The sequence below is a fragment of the Equus asinus genome, chromosome 5 (assembly GCF_041296235.1).
Source record: "Equus asinus isolate D_3611 breed Donkey chromosome 5, EquAss-T2T_v2, whole genome shotgun sequence".
Taxonomy (NCBI): Eukaryota; Metazoa; Chordata; class Mammalia; order Perissodactyla; family Equidae; genus Equus; species Equus asinus.
The window spans coordinates 39,168,500-39,188,527 of record NC_091794.1 but is presented as its reverse complement, the minus strand read 5'-3'; positions in this window follow the sequence as shown (position 1 = coordinate 39,188,527).

The following is a 20,028-nucleotide window of genomic DNA, read 5'->3' as shown; positions in this document are numbered from 1 at the left end:
AAAACCGTAGGTCTAATCTCAACAAGTCAACAGGTTTTTGTGAAACTAAAGAATCTTTTTTGAAAGAGTTAACAAATCTTCATTGTCTTTGCTGGCAATTAGAACTTGTCTTTTGAATATTTATCTCAGTTGCTTACTAAGTTGAAAAAGATTTAATGTGCAATACAAATGTCAAAGGTGTGAAAAAAAAGTTTGTTGTAAGGTCAATACAAAGGATGCTTTGATAAAATATATTTGGGAGTAATGTCACCAATAACTAGGGGATGCTTTGAAAATGGTGATCTGTAGAAAGTACCTCCAGAGCCTGATGTGGTTTATTTCAGTTGGTCCATCAGCCCTAGTGATTATGATCAAGGAAGCAGGTGTTTGAAAAAAGTACCAGAGATTCCTAGTGTTTCCAATTTGCAAAACTTTTTTAATACTAAAAAAAGTATCCCCCCCAAATAGTAGTCTTTCATTTATTATTCACCATGCAGACACTGCTTGGTGCTTTTGCATATTGCAGGGCCCCCAAGATTCTGAGGGAGAGATGTGGAATTGTGCTTTTCTGCTGGTGGCCTCCCACCCACCCACCTTTTTGGTTATCATTATATTAGCACCACAACATAACCACCTTAAACTTTTTTTTTTCTTTTTAAATAAAGGTGCTTTTCAAATTTCAACTAAACTAAGTAGACTTTTTTTTTAAAAGATTGGCACCTGAGCTAACATCTGTTGCCAATCTTTTTTTTTTTTTTCCCTTCTTCTTCTCCCCAAAGTCCCCAGTACATAGTTGTATATTCTAGTGGTGAGCGCCTCTGGATGGGGCATGTGGGATGCCACCTCAGCATGGCATGATGAGCGGTGCCATGTCTGTGCCCAGGATCCGAACTGCAAACCTCGGACCACCGAAGCGGAGCACTTGAACCTAACCACTCAGCGGGCGCCCAGCCCTTTAAACTTTTCTGTATCTATTCTGCTCACTAGTAACATTTGAGGTATCAATGTAAAGGTTCGTTTACTTATAAATTTGATTTCTTTACCCCCAACTATATAAACATCAGTTGAATAAAATACAAGAGAATTCATTCCTGATTCCTGACTCAGGTTTTGGCTTTAAAAATAATGTTAAACAGGAACTCAGATGGATGGTTTACTCATTCTAAAAATACATGTGATGGACATTTGTGTTTCCTGTACATATATATTTCCAATTGGTTTTACAAGGTTATCTTGAGCGTAGAAAGATTTAAATCTTTATAGAGTCTTCAGAAAGGCTTCAATGCCATCCAACCAGACTTGCAGTTGGAATTTCCGGTCACTTCCTAGAAGGCTGAGCAACCCGTGGAATGTCAATTAATGATTAAAAAAACCCAAGTGTTTAATTCTGTGCCTCTGCCTCTCTCTCTCCCATACGTTCTGTTGTGCTCATTGTTTTCATTGGGGAAGGCAGCACCTAAAGTAGGAGGAAGGCAAAGACTGTGGCCTGACTCCCAGGGCCACTCCACTATTGACGGATCTAGCGTCCTCTCTCTCTCTTTCTCTCTCTCTCACATCAGCTTTTCAAATGGTACCATAGTGAATTGAATTTAAAACTCCTTCTGTTCCGGCTGCACACGGCCTCAGCCTACATCTCCCCCTGATTGGTGGGATGGCGGCTGAGGATTTCTACCTCCAGCCACATCATTCCTGGCTCTGTGCCTGAGAGGGAGAAGAAAACTCATCCGAGTGGGAGGGGGCTTCACCTGCTAACTCCCCTCTGAACAATACCTCTCTTGATACTTTGAAAATGGAAAGTCCAATAGAAAAAATTAGAAGAAATAAACAATACGAGTGATGACTCATCTTTTCAGTGTTTCATTCTCAATGCGGAGTAAGCTATTTTGCACTGAATCCCCAAATTATTTTCACAATTTTAACTTTGCGATTGTTGCTGGTGAGCAACTCTGTTGTCACCATTGAGCAGCCCCCGGCCTCAGCTTTTGGGATCATGTGGGCACAAGGTGACCCATGAACAGGCGGGGTGGGCCATTCCTAGAGGGAAATTTTTGTCTTCCCGTAATTATACTGCTGTGACCTCGCCACCCCAGCTTATTACAAAACTGAGTCAGCTGACAGAGGCATCACGCACAGAAGAGAAGGGGTACCAGCCGTACCTCAAGCCAAGTAAAGAGGTTGTTCAAAGCTTCTTCAAAATCCACGTGAAGGAGACTAATGGAGTGCCATCTCCATGAGAGGGGGAACAGCGACAGCCCCGCGTCACACATTCGGTCTAGCCCAGCGTTCAGAAGCCGCTGCACCTACGGGAGAGCTGTGAGTTTAAGACAATGCCCAGTCAAATGCTCATTTTTATGTTAAGTTCAACTGTGGACATTTTTTAATGATATTGTTTGTCGCAATCCCATTTATGTTGGTGAAGAAAACTCACCGTGACCAGGTAAGGATCTGTGGTGCCCTTCAGATATCTTTTTGGAAAGATCTGGAAATTACACTTAATTCCTCTCCCTCTCCTCCCCACATATTTAATTAAGCCTTAATGTTTAACACGTCTTCAAGAAAGGCATCCTTGACTTTCCTCCTGCCCTAGGACAGGCTTGCAAGAAGTGGCTACACCTAAGAAGAGGCTCCTTGGCAAAGCATCAACCCAGGGATCAGCTTTTCACTTTTCTTTCTTTCTTTTCAAGTTCCTTGGGAATAGGGCTGCTCCTTGGGGCCCCTGGAATTTTCACACTGCCACTGACTGCCGGGGGACCTCAGCCTCACTCTGTGGTCTGGAGAAGGACCCCCTCCTCCTGTGACAGAACTTCAGGTCACAGGCAGCTGTTGTGACTGCCACAGGGTTTGTCCCACTAAACAGACTGAGGAAAGACATGCTGCAGCCTCACACAGAGTTTCTACACAATCTAGTAGTCATCCACAGCCTGTGGGGGCAGAGAAAAGAGGCTGGAGAAAAGGGGTGTATCTTTCCCCCTTAGGACCCCAACCAGGATTACGTAATCCATTCTCAGCCCAGATTTTCAGGCTGGTGGGTTTCTTTAGTTTTGCCTTAACCAAGACTCCCTACTTCTAAAAAAGTATGGTGAAAAATACCAAAGACACAACAGGCCCTTACAAAACAACCGTCTTCTGGTTAAGTGTGAATTAAGTAAGAGAACACATGGGTTGAATTTTCCTTAAAATGCACAGGGGTTTTGAAATTAAATGGAAAATTCTTCTCCAAAATGCATTTTGAATTTGGGATTTTTGCCATTTCAAAAATTGCCAAATATTTGAAACAGAGCAAAGGTCTCAAAACACAGTTTAAAACTGGACTTGGTTCTGGCATCCTGTTATTAATAATTCTGCTACCACTCTACACCATGGCACTGAAGTGACATTCAGAAGAGTGTTGCGATAATTCATTATGTAGTTGAATTCATTCATTCATTTACCAAACTTTGACTGACACCTACTATGAGCTAGGTACTGTGCTGAGTTTTTTCTTTCCACATCTATGACATGACACTGCGATCTAACAGGACTTTGGTATTGGAATTAGCTCTTAAAAGGATGAGTCCAAAAGGTGTGCCTTAAATACTGGGCTAAATTCCATAGAGCTGGAGGTTGCGTTGTTTTGAGAAAACTTTAGCGTATCTAGTAAAAATCTACCAGCTCTGTGAAGAAAACACTAGGTTTGAGATAAGGAAATAGCTAAGGTGCATTTTTTTTCCCCTTCTTAACTGTAATTACTCGTGTGAGCTATGACAAGTGAAGAGATAACTTTCCAGGGTAAACACAAAGATGCACCACTCAGAACTCCCTTCAAGAAAGTGGTTAGTACCCAGCTGCAGGAATATGGGAAGCTGACAGCTTCCAGCTGTAGGCTCCTTTGGGACCAGCCTCAGTGTTGCAGTCAAGGTCACATTTCATTCCAGGGTCCCTTGGCCAGTGACTGAGCAAGGCAGTGACTCAACGGCTTGGGCCAGTGGGACACAGCCCAATATGGGACTCCTCCACTGGAGAATCTCTGCTCCAGAGCTCCCACTGGGTTAGCAGAGCCTCGGTCAGGCCCATGGCACAGTCTGCTGAATCCCGTGCCCACTCCTGCTTTTACTCTTTCTTTTCCCAGGTATTTCTCAGGGTCAGCCTCCTGGAGAACCAGCCTGCAGCACTTCCTGACAACAGAGGTATTGATAGTTAAGGTCGAAATTCCAATGAAACTTTTCATTGCAGAAAATGTTGTTCCCTCTGCTGTAAGTACTACTTTTCTATGCTGGAAACTGACCATTAGATGTTTAGACATCTGCTACCTGTTTGGTGAGTTTCTTTCTTTTTCATATCTCTGACATGGAAATTTCAGGACAGGCATTCCAAAAACTCGACACTAAAATAAGCTGACAACCACCACCACATGGACATCTTAACAGAGCATAAGAATCAGATAGACCTCTGTGTTATTTTCCATGTATTATGATTTGCAGGAGAAAGAAGGAAAGAGAAGGGAGGGGTGAAGAGGCACAGAGAGAGAAGAACACTGACTGCCAAGGATACAAGTAACTTGTATTTTCCTTCTTAATTCAGTAGCTGGCTACAGCACTCATGCCAATTATTTTCCTTTTATTGTCATAATTTCTTAAAAGTGAAAAAATATGCACCCTAATTATAAAATGTAACAAGAGAGTTAAACCTTTGGCCTCCCTGGGACGGGTATACTATACATGTAAGATATTTTATTTAAATACTAACCATGAGATTAGGCCTTTTAAAATTGTGCTTTAATACCATCTCGAAGTCATGAAACACATATCGATCACATTTATACAACTTGACGTTTTGTGAATTCTTCAGGCACAGGAGGTGTACCATTTGATTGATAGCATTATCCACAACGCGTGCTCATCCACGTGCAAATGGCAAAGACAGAAGGTACCTGACATCTCTTATTTGCTCTTCACTTTCCTTTACCTCGGTGATCCTTCTCAACCTTAGCACATTAGAATCACTTTCAGGGGAGGGGAGGCATCTTAAATATATATAAGTTACTGAGAAAGCATTTAAATAGACATTTCTCCAGAAAAGATATACAAATGGCACCTGAAAAGATGCTCATTAGTCCTTGGGGAAATGCAAATCAAAACCACAGTGAAATACCTCTGTACAACTTCATACCACCAGGCTGTCTATAATCAAAAACAAGAAAAGAAAAATAATAAGTGTTGGCAAGGTTGTGAAGAATTTGGAACACTTTAACATTATTGGTGGGAATGCAAAACAATTCAATGCTGTGGAAAATACTTTGCAGGTTCCCCAGAAAGTGAAACATAGAATTACCATATGATTCAGCAATTCAACTCCTAGGTATATATACAAAGGAATTAAAAACAAGTATTCAAACAAATACATAGATATGCATGTTCACAGAAGCACTATTCATGAAAACCAAAAGGTAGAAACAGTCCAAATGTCCGTTAACAGAAGAATGGATAAGCAAATTATGGTATATCCATGAAATGGAATATTATTTAGCCATAAAAAAGAATGAACTACTGATACAGGATACAACATAGATGAACCTCAAAAACACTATGCTAAGTGAAAGAAGCCATAAACAAAAGGCCACATATTGTATTATTCCATTTATACAAAATATCCAGAACAGGTATATCCACAGAGACAGAACATATATTGATGTTTGCCAGCAGCTGGGGAAAGGAAGACAATGCAAGCACCTACTCAAAGGATTTTTCTAGGGGGTGAGAGAGTGATGAAAATGTTTTGGAACTAGGTAGAAGCAGTGGTTGCACAACATGGTGAATACACTAAATGCCACTGCATTTGTTACTTCAAAATGGTTAATTTTATGTTATGTGAATTTCACCTTAATTAAAAAGGTTAAAAACAAGAAAATATGTATATGTATGTATGTGTATACATATATATATGCCTGGTCCCTTTCCTGGATCAAATGAATCAAACTGTCTTACAGCCCAGAATTCACTAGTTTTAAAACATCCCCTGGTGATTTTATGACGCAGCAAGGTTGAACTTGGGCCTGCAGTTGTATCTTTATTAAGATGATCAGCTACCTATTCAAAATCTTAATTGATCTTGAAAGTTACTTTTTTCTTTGGTCATTTCTTCAAGAAATTAACAGATCATCTACAATGTGCATTGCACTATCTGGTACTTTGGACAGACAGTTAAAAAGAAAGAAGGAGAGGATGCTCATCTTTATTGAGAACCCTCATCAAGCACAAGAGCTTTATCAAAGATTCTCTCAATAACCCACAGTAGATCCGGGAGGTCGACATTAGACCCATCAGGAAAAGGAGGCTCCAAGACTTTACATAATTTGACTAGAGTCAGCCATCTGTTGAAGGACAAAGCAGGGACCACGTTCAGTTCTTAGGTGTCTAACTGTCATCCTGAGGTTCCTGATAGGGAGGAGGTGCTGACCTCGCTGGGGAGTCAGGCACACCCACGTGAGCTGTGGGTGAGAGCAGAATCTTTGGAGCAAGACAGACCTGGATGCAGACTCCAGCTCTGCCACTTGGTTATCAGCCATATTACAGGAGCTAGGCTAAATAACATGAGTTTCCTCATCTGCACGACGAGATACTAATTCTTACCTACCATAGTTATTGTACAGATTACATGAGACAATGTCTACAAAGCTCTTTCACATAGTGCGCACCCCATGTAAGGACTCAGTAAAAGGTCCCTCTTATTAATTTTTTTTATTTTCTATTTTCACTAGTACTGCTACTAGCGCTATCCAGGGAAGGATGAACTCTAACCCACTAGCCATCCCTTTTCATTTGGGGCAGTAAATGTCACCAGCCCTGGACCCCCAACCATCCCATTTATTCTCTTCTAGGCAGCCTAATACTATTGTTCTCTCCTATTGTTCTATCCAAATGCTAATTTTGAAAGATTTAAAAAAATTTAAATAGCAGAATTTACTGGCATAAGTTGATCACAAATTCAACAGACATAGGAACTAAAGAAATGCATCTATTTTAGGGATAAACAAGCTAATTCTAGTCTAATTTTGTTCTTTCTTATAAGCACACTTTTTTTTAGTGATGTGAACAGATGAGTTTTACTGTTGGACTCAAATATTTTCTCATTAGAGTTGTTTTTTTTTTTTTTTTTGAGATGTGCCAAAGGACACATTCCAAGAAGCAAGAGTGTAATTATAGATTGAGCCTCTCCTGTATGGCCTGACAGAAGTCTACCATCACTTAAGAAGCCATTACAGCATATACTTAATGTCAGCTTGATAGAATAAAACACTTTCTTAGGTTCTCTTTGATTGACACATCTGAAATGACATCAGTTTCCAGCTTTAAAACCTACTGTTATTAGGTCTCTGTTGCTATTTATGTTAGAAATATGTGCACGTGTGTCAAAACAATATATCAACTTTGCTGATTGGCTGCATCTAGATTCTGTTGCCAAGGGTAACAGAACAATTGCTTTTAATCTTTCCTAAATTGCTTCTTGTTGGGTTTTTTTTTTTCCTAAATACTTGGGGTTTTCAGGGATTTTTTTTCACCCCAGAGCAAAAATAAAAAAAAAAAAATTATTTAGGGGGAAAGCAAATACATATTGTCTGTGTGTGTTAAAAGGAAAATTAAATTCAAAAGATGTAGTTGGTGGATGTGTTCATTTGTATTGCCTTCTATCATAGATACTGTGATAGCACTGATTTTTAGGTCTGAGTTGATTAGGAAAAGACCGTCTCCGCTTCCCAATGAGACAGCAGCCAACCATTTGCCCTTCAGGATGAAGTTCTTCTCTCTTTTGGCAGAAGACCAACTTCACAGATTCTTCACTAAAGGACAGGAATGTATATGAAAGAAAATAATGTGTCTTCAAAGCTTTGCACATTCTTTCCCACCTCATTGACTGAGCAAAGGGTCCTGAGCAAGCCCTCATTCATTACGAATCCCAACTCCAGCCTCTGGACTTTTGAAAGATTGAGAAAACTGATCTACATGCTCACATATGTAGATGGTATGCCTGTAAATTAACCAGACAGCTTCCTTTGCATAATCTGTCTTCTTTTGTTGTGTTAACAGCTCTCAAACTTCATTGGGGTGCCTGTTAGAAAGGTCCTGTACAACACCTGCAAAAATTTTGCTTCCTTAGGCTTGGGATGCAGCCCAGGAATTTGCAACTTAAATGATGATTCTGAGGTAAGTAGTTCAAAGCCCACGTATTAAGAAATACTCGGGGGCGGCCCAATGCATAGTGGTTAAGTTCTGTGCCCTCCGCTTTGGCAGCCTGTGTTTGTGGGTTTGGATCCTGGGTGCAGACCTACACCACTCATCAGTCCTGCTGTGGCAGTGACCCACATATAAAACAGAGGAAGATTGGCATGGATGTTAGCTCAGGGCTAATCTTCCTCAAGCAGAAAAAAGAGCAAGACTGGCAATGGATGTTTGCTCAGGGTTAATCTTCCTTAGCAAAAAAAAAAAAAGAGGAATTAGAAATACTGCTTTGCATGCACTTTCTAAACACCACATTCTTCCCTAAAACAGTTGAGCAAAGACTCCTATTACGGACAGTCCTGTGCTTGGTTAAAATAGGTAAATGCCCACATGGTAAGATTCTCCTGGAAGGTACCATGTCTCCTTGCCCTTAAATTTGACCCTTTACCTGCAAAATTAATTAATTAATTAATCACTGAATTAAAAACTAGCCCACTATGTACTGTTTGATGTCCTCTTTCATCACTTTTATTTAAAAAGACTTTAAGAGAATGTAAGTATTCTTGGGAGGTATAATACCTCAAGCTAGGATTTATCACCCTCTTGAATGTATTAGAGGTTTTGGTGTGATGAGGAAGGAAGAGGAAAAAAAATAAGAAAGCTGGGTACCTGATGTTATAGGTTGAATTGTGCCCCACTCCTCCAAATCCACATGTGGAAGTCCTAATCTCAGTACCTCAGAATGTCACTTTTATGGAAACAGGGTCATCACAGATGTAATTAGTTAAAGTGACGTCATTAGGGTGGACCCTAACCCAATGTAACTGATGTTCTTAGTCAAACGAGAAATTTGGAAACAGAGACAGACACATACAGAGGGAGGACAATGTGAAAACACGGGGAGAAGACCACCTACCAGCCAAGAAGAGAAGCCTGGAACAGACCCTTCCCTCACAGCCCTCAGAAGGAACCCATCCTGCCAACATTTTGATTTTGGATTCTAGCCTCCAGAATTGTGAGACAATGAATTTTTGTTCTTTAAGCCACCCAGTTTGTGGTACTTTGTTACAGGAGCCCTAGAAAAGGAATACACCTGAGATAAAGACATCAGCAGAGGAAGAATATGGTCAAAGATTGGTGTCTCTAAAAACCAACTCTTCCTATGTACGCTTTTGCCTCTGTCTGCAGCTGTCTTGCTTAATAAAGTAAAACAGAATCAGTATTCTTCGCTCAATGTGATCCTAGAATCTCAGAAATGAGGAGGCCTCTTATTACCTGGATGCAATCCAAAAATCATAATTTTTATAAATAAGTATGGTCTAGAGGCTAACTGCCCAGCAATATCACCCAAAGCAGCATTCTGAGATATTGGTAGCCAGAGTTTCATCTAAAAAAAATAAAATCAAACAAGTTGTTGCTTAAAATTTGGTAAAGAGATGTACTTTGTAACAGTGAAAAAATTGCAAACACGAGCTGTGGAAACCAGGTTCTCAAAGCAAACATTTCATTTCAGCAAATAATGAAAGAAATCGTCTGGAGCTTTCCAGGGTAGCGCCACAGGACTCGAATTTCTCTGAAATTGTTGTTTGCGTTGCCAAGTCTGTCTTTAATGCTGTCTCACCACTGCTACTTTCTACCCGAAGATGTCTGTTATGGTACAACGCTTGGCCAAGTGCTGATACAGTCTCAATCGTTCAACTCAGGTGGCAATCTATCTGTGTAAACCTGCAGACAGGGGATGGATGTCAGGCAAGGTTTCCTAGGAGGGGAAAAAAACAAGAAGAAAACAAGGGACTGAGTTCTAGACTTAAAAACAAAAGAGAGTGTGAGGTATGCTATCCCAAATTTCACTAGTGAAATAACCAGTGTGAAAAGCTGTAGGAAAAGCTCGTTACGACAAAACAAGGCGAAAGAACTGCTATGGTTGACTTTAAGCGACCTAGTAAAACGAAGAAAACAATATAATCAGATCAACATGCAAAGAGCAACAATTAAAATGTAATAACACCATGTTCTTTATTTTATTTCTAGTGTGAGGAGTTGAATGGACTAGAGGACCAGTTATATACACTCAATAGAGTAGTAAAAGATGGCAAGCTTGGAAGAAACAGAAAATTTAAGTCATGAAAAGAAGGAAGTGATGAGAGGTGAGAAATATATCAAAACAGCTGTCTAATTTCATAACCTTAAAGCAGTTTCCAGCCTTTCTATTCTACCTCCAGATGTAACTTGGTATTTGGGGTTCAGGAAAGATGGTTTTAACGTTCAACCCTTTACGCCATCAACTTTCCATATGTTCATTCCAGCAAGAGAATGCTAAAGCTTAGTGTTTAATTTTTATGTCTACTACTGAAATGCAAACAAATAAAAAGAATTTGCTTAACCCTTTCCCACCTCAGAATTAATCCCAACCAACTGAATGGGAGTCTTTGTTTCTCCCTTTCAGCAATTAAGTTAAAAAACAAAAACAGAACCTCTGGACACTCTTCCTGTTACAATCAGTTTGATTTTGTTGCTCATTACGTCGTATTGTAGAACAAGATCTAAATTACATTTTGTTGAAACAAGAAGCCAGCTCCATTTCGCCAATTCTTTGACTTTATTTCCTTTCTCTACCTGTCAGTCTCTTCCTCTCTATTTGTCTCATCTCTCTCATTTGTTCCCCCAATTCACTTTTAGATTTTAAATTTACCCAAGTTCCCAACATCATGAAGGACATTTTACTCAATCTCTAGACAGCATGGCGTAGGGTGGTTATGAAGATTAAAACAGAGAACCAGGTAAAGCCTGCAGCATAATGCTCCTACAGAGGTCTGCTCTCAAGAATTAGCATTTTTCTTTCAAGCTATATTTCTCCAATTTTTCCCCCCAATTCTCAAGTTCATTTCTTCAGATCCAGGTTTTATTGTGACTGCTTGAGGCTTGTCTAGAAGGAGAGGGTTTGAGTCAGCAATATGCCCAGGGAGGACTGGATTAAGTAGTCAGAAATCTCACACACTAGAAAGGAGCAGCCAATCAGAGCCAACTCAATTGTGTGTTTAGGTTGAGGGGGTGGAAGTGGGCCGGGAGATGGTCAAGATAGGAGGCTAATTAAAGACTTAGACACTCAGAGATGGGAACCAGCAATGAAGGCATAAAACAAAACCTAACCAAAAACAGGTGTGGGTGAACAGGGGCAGGTATGCAAATAAGGAACTGACATCAGCACCCACCAGTCAGGAAGACACCACAGTTTGATGAACTGGGGCGTGGCTGTCTACTGGAGGGGAGGAGATAAAGGCTGCAGGAACAAGGCTAAGTTTTGAGATCAAGACTGAAGCTTTTTTCAAGAGGGAGGTTGTGACAAAAATAGATTCATTCCAAATACCACCTTTAAACAGGGTAACCCAGGGCTTTTGGGGGCCACCTGCCCTGGGCAAAGAGATCTGTGCTCATCTTCACTACCTATTGGATGTCTGCTTCTCTGGTGGCAAAGGTTTGGGTATTGTCCAGTCTGGTGTTCTTCAACTCTGCACTAAGAACTGGCGCTAACTCCACAGGATGGAGCAGAGCCTCTGCTGGAGGCAGATGAAGACAGAGTGTCCCAAGTCCACTGCCCCCCACCCCATCCCCTTTCCTCAATAAATGTTCGCCACATCTGCCAATGCCTGACCCACAGTGGGTACTCAGTAAACGCTGTGTGAGTGTGTGAATGAATGAACCTTCTTGAGGTTCATTACAATAATCCTTTCTCTGTCCTATTCCTCCCCCTCCTTTTGACAAAAATCAAAGACGGCCTCTAAAACCTTCTAAGCCTTAGCTTGAGAGAAGATAAGTTCTTTCCAGGCTCACTTTCTGAGTCACTGAGAGAGAGGCGGTGTGGGCGAATGGATGGAGCAGACACTTTGTGTTGGTTAAATCTAGGTTTAAATCCTAGCTCTTCTTTTTCAAACTTATGAGTTTTGTGCTTCTTCACTGACAAAATGGGAATAAGAACTCCTAAGAGATCACTTTGAGAGCTAAATGAGATATGTTTAAGTTCCTAGAGCAGTCCCTAAAACATAGTAAGCACTCAGTAAACAGTACTCTCATCCCTTCATACTCTGGTATTTAATCATCTCGCTCTCTCTCCAACATTGAGGATTGCCCCCATTTTTACAGATTAGAAAATGCAAGGAAAAAAGATTAAGTCAATTGTTCAAATCGACACATTTATGATAGAGCCTTTGGGAAGTAAAATAGTGAGGCTAATAAAATATATTAGCCTATTGAAGATCACATCATAGTTTAGAAACTAATAGACTGACTTAATCAGAGGAAGAACAGGCGTGTACCAAAAAACAGAGCCAATATTACAAGGATAGCAAAACAAACAAAAAGAACAAGAACAATCAGATAGGTTAGTTTAAGATGAATCTAGGCATTTGACCTTAAACCTTTTGCAAAAATGAACTCAAAATAAATCATAGACCCCTAAATGTAAAATGCAAAAGTATAAAATTTCTGGAAGACAATATAAGAGAAAATCTAGGTGACTCTGGGTATGGCAATGAGTTTTTAGATATAATGCAAAAAGCACAATCGATGAAAGAAAAAATTGATTAAGTTGGACTTCATTAAAATTAAAAATTGCTCTGCAAAAAACGTTGTTAAGAAAATGAAAAGACAAGTCACAAACTAGGAGAAAATATTTGCAGAACACATAGCTGAAAAAGGACTTGTATCCAAAATGTACAAAGAATTCTTAAAACTCAACAATAAGAAAACAATCTAATAGAAACTTGGCAAAAAATCTGTACAAACACCTAAGCAAAGAAGACTGACAGAAGGCAAGTAAGCATGTGAAAAGATACTCAACATCATATGTCATTAGGGAATTGCAAATTAAAGCACAAGATACTGCCACATACCTACTAGAAGGTGAAAATCCAAAACATTGACAACATCAAAAGCTGGTGAGGATGTGGAGCTACAGATACAGCCACTTTGGAAGACAGTTTGGCACTTTCTCACAAAAGTAAACATACTCGTACCATATGATCCAGCAATCGCACTCCTAGGTATTCACTCAAAGGAGTAGAAAACTTACATTCACACAAAAACCTGCACACAGATGTTTATAACAGTTTTACTCATAATTGACAAAATTCGAAACAACACAGACGTCCTTTAGTAGGTGAGTGGTCAAACTGTGGAATATCCATATATTAGAATATTAATCAGCAATAAAAAGAAATGAGCTGTCAAGCAATGAAAAGACACGGAGGAACCCTAAATGCATATTGCTACACGAAAGAAGCCAGTCTGAAAAGGCTGCGTACTGTGTGATTCCAACTACATGACATTCTGGAGAAGGCAAAACTATGAGGACAGTGAAAAAGAAATCAGTGGTTTCCAGGGATGAGGGGAGGGGGAAGGGAGGAATGGGTGAGACACAGGGGGTTTTTAGGGCAGTGAAACTACTCTGTGTGATACCGTATTGTTGGATACATGACATTGTGTGTTTGGCAAAACCTATAAAACCATACAACACGTAGAGTGAATTCCAACGTAAACTATGGATTTTAGTTAATAACAAAGTATCAGTATTGGTTCATCAATTGTAACAAATGTACGATGCCAACGCAAGACATGAATAATAGGGGAAACTGAGGAGGGAGAGGGGAGTCCATGGAAACTCTCTGCACTTTCTGCTCAATTTTTCTATAAACTAAAACTCCCCTGAAAAATAAAGTCTATCGATGTAAAAAAAGAGAGAGAGAAAGAACACCAATGAAGCCTATAAAGTCTAATTGTTTATCTATTTTTGCATAATTTTGATTGTCTTTCATATTTTCCTCTGTCCTGAGCCCTTTGTGTTTCTCTCTGCACAAATGAGGCCCGCCTCTCTCTGCATCTCTCTATTGTTTTTTTTTTCAATCTAACACTCATTTATTAAATAATAGCTTTGTGCCAAGCACTGTGATAATTGTTGGAGACATGGAAAGAGGAATAAGATCAGACTTGAGCATCTCACAGTCTAGCGACAGAGACATGTTAATTACAGTGAAACAAGATATTAAGTGCCATAAATAAAGGTAAGAAAAATCTCTTGGAACCACAATAACTCAGTACTTTGAACTCTACAAGGCATTATGAAACTATATTAACGTCCACACTGTCTGCTTTTTTTTAGCATTTCCCTATTTTGCTTTCGCCAGTGTCTCACATTTAAAATTTGTTCTAAACCTCTTCCTCCTATTCATATTCTTCAGCTTTTTGTTTCTTCCCCAAGATTCCTAGCTCTTGCTGATTTTCCAGTTCAGTCAAACTACTAGCCCAATGAATGTGCGTTCATCCAACATAATCACTGTGATCCTTCTACTTGCAAAAAAAGGGAGAAATGAACTTTACTCAAGGTACAGTGTCACTAAGCAGGGGCGATTACCAACATGCAATCTCAAGGCCATATTCTAAAACGGGGGTATGCAGTCAGAAGTAAAATGATGATATGGAGTCTAGATGAAGGAGCCAGCCACTCATTTCCACCTGCACGCTCCTGTCTCAGGCGCCAAGCTCCAAGGTGGAACAAGGAAGATGGGGGAAAATTCTGAGCAGTGAGCATCTGGTCATAAGCCCCACAGGCCAGGTCTTCCCTCTGGCAGTTGACAAAAGGAAGACCAGGTGCTGGCGGCTTCATGTTTTCCATGTTGCCAAGGGCAGGCCATATTAAACATTCTTGTCTTAGCCCTAGAGACAACCTATTACCAAGTACCTCCCACGAAACCCCTGCCCACCTCTCTACGTTATCTTCTGCCCCGTCCAGATTCCCACTTGCTTTCTAGTGATACCATGTGCGGGGACTCTTCTCACATCCACTCTATGGTTTCCTGACTTTCTGCCTCAACTTATGCTTTTCCTCCCCTTCTGGTATCACCTGCCTTAGATTCTACTCAATCTTCATCTAGCCAGGCTCCTATCTCTAGGGATCTTTCCCCAACTAGTCTCCATCCCCGTGTATCCTTCCTCTATATTCCCTTTGTATTGAATTAACCTGTTTCCAATTCTGATCCTCCACTAGACTGAGCAACATAGAGTTGAGAATTACAGTGCCTGGAATTTTGTAAGCAAGACTATGTTTGTACCACTGCCCTGCTCCTTAATCATGTAAATATATGTAATGCAGCACACAGTTAAAAGTAAAAAATTTGGAGATTCTCTGCCTAGCTTTAAATCCTGACTCTGCCATTTACTAGCCATTTAATCTGAATTCAGGGGCTGTACTTAATGTTATTGTCCCTCAGTTCACTCAGATGTGAAACAGAGATAATAATACGTTCCTTCCAAGTTTGTTGTGAGATTTGAGTGAGTGGATAGATGATGAATGGATGGATGGATGGATAGATAGATAGATACTTAGAGATAAAATTTTCCATGATACCCGGCACATAGGAAATGAGGTTAAGTGTTACCTATCACCATCACCACTATCATCGTCACCATCATCATCAGGTTTGCACTCCTGACAATAGGCGCTGGGTTCCCTACAAGGGCCTTCCTCAGGATTACCGTGAGACTTGTTTGGATTTACCTGATTTCTAGGTTATTCAGATTAAATGCATAATACTGAACTTTGTGTCCAGTTCTACTGACACAAGATCTAATCCAGAGGGATTTAAATAAATAGAACAAGCATATAATTTCACTCATATGTGAAAGATAAACAAACACATAGATAAAAAGAAGGGATTAGCAGTTACTAGAGGGGAAGGGGGTGGAGGGAGGGTCAAAGGGGTAAAGGGGCACGTGTGCATGGTGATGGGTAAAAACTAGACTATTGTTTGGTGAACACAATGCAGCCTATACAGAAAACTGTAATATAATAATTTACACCTGAAATTGACACAGTGTTATAAGCCAATGTGACCTCAATGAAATAATAATAAAGAGGGGTGAGCCCAATGCCACAGTGGTTAAGTTCGCATGTTCTGCTTCGGTGGCCCAGGGTTTGCCCGTTCAGATCCCAGGTGTGGACCTACGCACCGCTTGTCAAGCCATGCTGTGGTAGGCAACCCACATATAAAGTAGAGGAAGATGGGCATGGATGTTAGCTCACGGCCAGTCTTCCTCAGCAAAAAGAGGAGGCTTAGCAGCAGATGTTAGCTCAGGGCTAATCTTCCTCAAAAAATAAATAATAAATAAATAAATAAATAAAACAACCATTCAACAGCACCCTGGACACAAACCACAAACTCTTTTCTCAAAGCATTTGTTATTTAAGAAGAATTAGTTATTTATAAGGAAAGAAACCCATGAAGAAAAAAGGAGAAAAAAAAGGAAATCATGGTATTATCAGTAATGACCTTGTAAAGATAAGAAATGTTTCTAAAAAGAATTAGTGAGGCTGTTAATTTTAGGAGACTGTGTTCAAAATGCTGAATTTCTTTAGAAGGACACAGTTGTTAAGAAGAAAAGTGCTAAGGAGAAGAGAAAAAAACTTAAAAAAAAAAACTAGTCAGGGAACTGCAAGAAACTCAAGCCAATATGTAGCTTGCATCTGCTGGCAATACCCTCATTAAAGAAGGAAATAAGATACAAAACTGAAATTGCTATTCACAGAAACTTGATAAACAAAATAATCCCTTCAATATAACAGATGGCTATACAATAGCGTGCGCCGTGACTGAAATATCTGACCCCCCACCTACCCACTGGTACTGCCACCAAAAACATCAATTTACACTGGGCAACCTGAAATGTGTTGAATAAAACTGGCTATAACTACGTCAGCAAAATATATTCATGCTGAAAAGAATGGAAATATTCAAAATGCATCAACTAAAAAGTGTACTTGCAAATGCTATATTCTGCCTGCTTGGCCCAGGTATACATTCTGTCCTTGTGACATTTTCATCTCTAGTTCAGTTAATCAGTCCTATAATCCTAACAAGATAATCGAAGCTAGGATCTATCTAGTTCACCACAAGAGATATCTGTGATACCTCTCGTGTGTTCCAGGCTCTGTGGTAGGTATAGAGACAGAAGGAGAATGGGACATTGTCCCAGATCTTGAAGTTTACACTCCAGTGCTGTTTATCTGCTTAGCAATAGACCAAAGCATCACTTTGGACTTGAATCTGTAAGTCTGGAATGCTGAATGAATTGTTCATGTTGACCCATTTGATGGAAAATTATGGTCAGAACTTTCTGGACTACCATACTTCCATTAAGAACATGTATGTCACCTAGTTTAAGGTTGTCATTATTGACTGGTCTAAAATATTTGGTATAAGGCAAAAGAAACTTTATCATTTTACAACCCAAATCCGAACAAGAAAGTTACTTATTATTTTTAAGGCTTCCATGTATAAAACTAAAGGTTTGAGTAGTGGCTTTTGTACTCAGAGTGCCTTTCATGGATACTGTGAATATTATCAGGGTGAAGCAATGTTGTACGTCAGGAAAAAGAAAACCCGAAGCACGGAAGTGACAATAAAAAAAAAAATTAGTCACCACATTTCCCTGTTGCCTAATTTCTTGATTAACTTCTGATGGGCCTCTGCGACAGTGGATAAAAATGCTCAAAAAGACTTTCAAAGGAGATGAACGTTCATCACGCAGTATTTCTGACAGCTTGTTGCTGAGCAAAGCAACTGATGTCCCGGGGGACTCATTCAACATTCATTTGAATCATGGAGAAAGAGAACCAGTTTGGAAGATGTTTTTCTGGAGTACGGAGGGGGACTTTGATCCTAGCTCAGATAACAGCTGCCCTCCATGAGAGGGTTTTCTGGTCTCTCTATCCCTCAGGCCAGGTACGTCTCAGGGGAGGTGTCTAGTTGACCTCAAAGCTCAGCCAAGCAACCGATACCTAAGGGAGGGTCTTTGAGTGGGCAAGGGAGCCTGGCATCGAGTGTTATCATTCTGTCAGTCTCTCTCCTGGCTAGACACGGAACACACAGGAAAGAGACTCCTGAAAGGAATCGCCTCACCTTGATTTTCCCTCCATTGTAAAGTTAAAGGAAGGCAGGAAGCCAAAACACCGTGATAGATGTTAGTCTCCAGCATTGGGCTTTCTCACTATTCTGGAACGGTAACAAAGTGTTTCCTTTGAAATTCCTGACCCCTGGCTTTTAAATACAAACGCGAAGGTGAATATGTCTGATAAATATATCAGAGGAAAATAAAATGTGTCATATAGTTAATACAGTAGGCGTGGAAGAATACAAGCCTACATCACTTTGCAGGAAGCCATTTTTCTTTCAGAATGAGGGGAATTTACAAAAGAATTGGAGTATCCCCTTTATAATGTAAGAGATTGATCTAAACACCGAACTGTGAGATCAAATTATGTCTTTGTCATTGTTGTATTTATGATATGGAACATTCAGGGAATCACTGAAATGACAGAGACATAAAAAAATCATTTTAATGATAATTTGAAAAGGTAAATATCAAGTAGACCTATAGCCGCCGCAAAATGATCCTGCCATTCATAATTAGATAAGAATTTATTTATCTTTATTTATCTTTCATTCATGTACTCATTTAATAAATATTTATTGAGCATTTATTTGGTGCAAGGCATTTGTTTTAGACACTGTAGGGAATAAAGGTATCTATGACAGTCCCTATACCTAACAGGGGGATCAAGACTACATGTGGTAGGAAATGATCAATGTCATAGAAATGACACAAACTAGAGGACTTAGCAGATCTCCCAATGACCCACACCCAGCAGCAGTTTTGGTTCCAACTACTAATTTAATTAAAATCTAATTTCAGGATGGCAGGATATTCAGCCGATCTCCTCCCCTGCCATAAAGGGAAAATGTGCTACTATCAGCCCATAGGGAGAGGATAGTGTCCCTCCACAGACTTATGAAGGCGATTTGCCTGCCTCTTCTCTCTTCTTCCAATGCTTATCCTCAGATGTGAAGCGTGGCGTTGGGTGCAATAAAGACAGCTGAGACAGGAAGAGAAAAAAAATTCTTCTCCAGTCTTCTTCGAGCCATCTTGCATCCTTGGGCAGACTCCCCGGCTCACCTGGGAATATGTGTGTGAGGACCCACCACCTAAGAGAAGTCTGGTGTTAACAAAGGGCGTCTTCGGCTGAGGCTGCTCAATGACGGCCAAGTGTTGGAGGCTTGATGAGGGGAGGAGAGGAGATAGTGCTCCTTTCCTCCAAGGAAGGCACCTTACTGTGAGTCCTCCGAAGCTAAAAATTTGTTATTAAAAAGAACTATTGACAAGCATTCGGCAGAAATATGTGTAAAATACACAAATATGTTGAAAGCACAAGCTCCTTGTGCTGGTTTCTGTGTTATAACTCAATAAGCCAGTGAGATGTACTGCAGTGTGTGCTGGGCACTAGTTCAATAATTCTGTTTCCCTTAGAGGAGATTTTTAATACTTAGAATCACAGGACCAGCAGAAGAGACCCACATGTTTATTCTAGCGCTTACACCAGTTATACCCAGATGTGTCAATTCTTTCTCCTTTTTCCATGCTCTTTTTAACATTCAGATTGCCCATGATAGCATTCAATTAGGAAATCTGCTTTCTGCTTTGACTTGTTCCTCCCTGTGACTTCACTGGCACTCTTAAGCTTTTTTATTTTTACCCTTTTATGAGGGATTTTATATTTTCCCCCTTTCTGATATTATCTTTCTGAAGGCTTTCAGTGTGAATATCTTTTAAAATCGTTCCTACATCACAGAGCACTTTCTCACATATGCTCATCTACCTATATCTATATCTACACACACACACATCTGCATATACATATACAGAGATAGATACAGATATAGGTACAGGTGTGGGTACACACCTATCTATCATGCTAGGGTTACAGTATCAACGTTACCCTGTATTCTGTATGGGCTCTTCTTTTATA